The sequence below is a fragment of the Macrobrachium rosenbergii genome, chromosome 25, assembly GCF_040412425.1.
Source record: "Macrobrachium rosenbergii isolate ZJJX-2024 chromosome 25, ASM4041242v1, whole genome shotgun sequence".
Classification (NCBI taxonomy): domain Eukaryota; kingdom Metazoa; phylum Arthropoda; class Malacostraca; order Decapoda; family Palaemonidae; genus Macrobrachium; species Macrobrachium rosenbergii.
Window position 1 is genome coordinate 668,866 of NC_089765.1, and position 4,510 is coordinate 673,375.

Sequence of the window (4,510 nt, forward strand, 5' to 3'; positions counted from 1 at the left end):
CCCAAGTCTCTGTTGTTCCTTTAGTGTCTTTGTTCTTTGTTTTGAGAGAGGGAGAGAGAGAGAGCGATCAATATTAAGACCTGTATTTGTCATGCCAATAGAAAGCCCACAGAGGCTCATCAACAGCAAGCCTATCCTTCACTGCACCTCTCTCTCTCTCTCTCTCTCTCTCTCAGGGTGGCTTCACAGGAAAAATGAGAGATTGTTCACTGCCTCATTCACACTTCCACTGCTGAATCAGGGAGGAGGAAGAGGAAGAAGACTTCCCTATTACAAGTCACTGAATATACCTTTATATACCCTTCCGTTTCAACACCTCCCCCTTCCCCTAGCACTTTCTCGGCCCTCCTCCCTCCCTCCCTCCCTCCCTCCCTCAGTCTCCCATTCTTCCCACATGACCAAGCCTCCCTGAAAGAAGCATTCTGCTCCATCTTTTCTGTGCTTCTGTTATGCTGCACTGCTGTCACTGAAAGGAAAGGAAAGGAAAGGAAATGATTCTCTCCCTCTGATGTGTCAACATGTTGGTTTTAAATGAATAGATAAATAATTAAGATAAATACTTTATTCAAATGCTTAATTGTATTACTATTAAGGCCATATTCAACAGAGATCTCTCCTAACATAAATAGAGAGCTATTCCTCCATAATTCAAGTTATGCTGTTCTATGCATATATGCATTGTTATGTTTGCTTATCAGTAAGGATCACCTTTAAGAGTTTTAGAACCAGCTATATATATATATATATATATATATATATATATATATATATATATATATATATATATATATATATATATATATATATATACATACTGGATGACTCAAGATATGAAGTCAGACAGACAAGGCTTGTGGATCCAATGGTGTCTCTCCTGGTGTTCTGAAATTGCTCCCAATACAGAGGATATATATAATATTCACTCTTGCTGCATTCTCTCATGCCATTTTTGTCTTTTGCCTCACATCCTAGTTAGTGGCCCATTGCCAAAATGTTGTTGTTGGCCTATCTGACAAGTATTGGGGTCATTTTCAGATCATGGTCATGTGTCAGAACAGTGTAAAATGTTGCTCTGAATTCTGTCTACATGAGGGACTAAGAACTGCTAGATATGGTTATAATTTGTTTGTTTGTTTTTGTTCTCTGGAGCATAATATGTCTGTCAACTTCCTTTATGTTGTTTTGCAGGGGAAGAAAGTACAGTAGTTTATACACTAAGGCATTTTCTTCTTTATTTAGCTGCATTTTAAGTTCCACTTGTAAAGGTGACAATGTTGAAAATGTTATACAACATGATTTTTTTTTATTGTTCTGCTTTGACATGTTTTTATGACTCTTGAGATTTATTTGTTTATCTTTTATGTCCTTTTCTTGTACCATGTTTGGGATCCTGTTATATTTTTATAACTATAATATTGCAGTCAATAGACTTACCTAACTATCTAATCTATCTATTCTATCTATCTATCTACATACAAATACTGAAATGCCAAGGACGCTTTTGTCATAGTTTGGTGAATGTTTAAGCTTTGCAAATACACCGAATGCTTACATTGTGTGTTTTATTAGCCATGTTATGCATAGATAATTAAGTGCTTTTGGTAACAAGGTTTCATACTGGAAATGGAAAACATTTGTTTTCTGAGAAAAAAAAATATGGTATCAACTTATCATAATCTTTTGTGATCTGCATTTTGGTAATGGTTCAAATGCACACAACTTATGATATTTAATGTATACATACATATACTGTATCTTCAAACATGCAAAACAAGAAAAATGCAGCAGAAGAAAGTATTCAAAATAATTCAAAGATTAATTCAACAGAACCACAAATGGAGTTGATGAGAATTGCAATAAAAAGGCAAAGTCAGTCAGTCAGTCAAAAGATTCAACTTGCAGAAAGTCTGATCAACTTGTCAAGAGAACAAGTACATTACCAAAATTATTTCATGATAAAAGTGCAGTAGTGAGTGAGTGAGTGAGTGAACGAGTGAGTGAGACTGTTGACCTTCCAAAAGCATGACTGAAACAGAAGAGGCAATCAGTAAATACTGGGGAAGTGGAAATGTGTTTTCAGTCTGAGAAGACAAAAACCTCTTAAGTTTCTTCAGATGAGATCAACTGAATGATGGAATGAAAGGAATGAATGAAAGTCTCTATGAACACGTAATCAGAAACTCTGAAATGTCAAAAGAGAGAGAGAGAGAGAGAGAGAGAGAGAGAGAGAGAGAGAGAGAGAGAGAGAGAGAGAGAGAGAGAGAGAGAGACCTTTTCATTTTATTAAGGGGAAGAGAAACCAATAATATATGGATGGCAAGAGGAGAAATAAAAACTTGAGGAGATGAAATAAGCGGAAGACTCATGTCTCATTGAACTTGGATAATAATAATTATGGGTAGAGTTATACTACTGTCTTCCTCCTCCACCTTGGGAGAGAGAGAGAGAGAGAGAGAGAGAGAGAGAGAGAGAGAGAGAGAGAGAGAGAGAAGCTGTCTGGGACTTTCTCCTCAGCAGATTCTAATAAAATAAAGTCCATGTATGACCTGTCTATACTTTTTAACAGAGGCAACAAGTGTACAGTCTTTGAAAGGTAGGAGGAGAAGGAGGCCTCTTATTAAAACAAAGACCTTTTTGAGACATAATTGGAAAAATTATGAAAAATCACCAAGCACTGGAGTTACACAACTCAGATTCAGCTGTACAAATGGGAAGAACTGGAAGGAACTAATCAAAGGCACAGAGAAAATAAACAAACACAAACCAGAAGGAGGAGGAGGAGGAGGAGGAGGAGGAGGAGGAGGAGGAGGAGGAGGAGGAGGAGGAGGAGGAGGAGAGAGCTGTTTAAGAGCCAAACACCTGCTGCTGCTACTGCTACTATTTGAGGCCAGTGACAGGAAGGAAGGAAGGAAGAAAGGAGGTCCAGTGTCGTACCAGGTGAGCTTTGAGCAGACGACAAATCCAGAGGAGCTGTCTTCCGGTGAGCTTTACAGCCACACATTTCTTCATTGTTTATTGTTTTGTAGAACAAATGTATAAATAAATTGTAGGCTTAAGTATGTCTCAAGAAATATACACATACTAGAGGATCCAGAGAGGGTCAAGGCCCTGTGTATGGTCTCAGAACTGGCTAAAAATATGAAAAGCCTTCATAGTACATATATAATACACACACACACACACACACACACACACACACACACATATATATATATATATATATATATATATATATATATATATATATATATACAGTATATATACATGTGTGTGTGCACACACAACATACACGCACACACACACACACACACACTCACACACACATATATATACATATATATATATATATATATATATATATATATATATATATATATATATATATATATATATATATATATATAAATTGTAATCAGGGCAGGAATACTCTGGAGATTCACACTTCCTTTATTGCTTCCTACGTTTCGTGATTCATAATCACATCATCAGGGAATTCTATGGAAAATCAAATAAATTAATAAAAGTACTGAACGGCTAAAACTGAATTACGTTAAAACATTAGTCATTAAAAATCTACAAAGGCTGTTCAAAATTACACGCACTAGGGCACACTTAAATGCATACACACAAAGCATAAAATCACGTTACATACGGACACATATGGTTACACAAGAACACATTAAAAATAGCAAAATAATAAAAAAATGTCTAATTTTAAGGAAACTTTTCAAAGAATGGGGAAACAAACAAAGACAGTAATATACTTAAAAAAAAGCAGAAAACGCTAACCTTATAATGCAAACGACAGAACTACACTAACAGTAAAAGAAAAATATATACAGAAAAACAAAACAAAAAGATCTGAGGTACAAACAGTAATGAGCTATGACAAAAACAATGGAATTGAGGCAGTTTGAGTGTCTCATGAGGGAGCCCAAAGTTTAATATTTAAAGACTCGAGTATCTGCAGTTTCTGTTGGTTCTGTGCTTGGCCAATAACTTTAAAATCATCATAATTTATATGTGTTTTGCACTTGGTGGCATGATTTCTTGTACAGGATAGCTCTGGATTGGAGAGTTGGCATCCAGTTCTATAACTCACCCCCTTATGAGAGTCGGCTCTGACCCTGAGAAGCCGCCTGGTGGGTCCAACATATGTTCCCAGACTACATCTGGGACAAGTATATTCATAAACAACACCAGACGACATCAAAATGCAGAGCCGATCTTTAAACCTGAAGAGTGAGCCGATTGTCTTTGGATTTTTTGGGATGAGTTTGATGTCAATGGCCCCAAAGTACTTCTGAACGATCCTAATGAAATCCCTTCTAAAGCTATCATCATGTAAAAATGGGAAAACGGCGTATATAGGGAGTTTAGGGACATTAAAGTTTACTGTAGGGTTGAATGATTTCCTCAGTAGTCTGGAAAGAATTCTATAGAAAGTTTTGTTTGGAAAGCAATTATTATTAAAGTATTGTTGCAAGAAAAGGATTTCTTCATGAAAAAG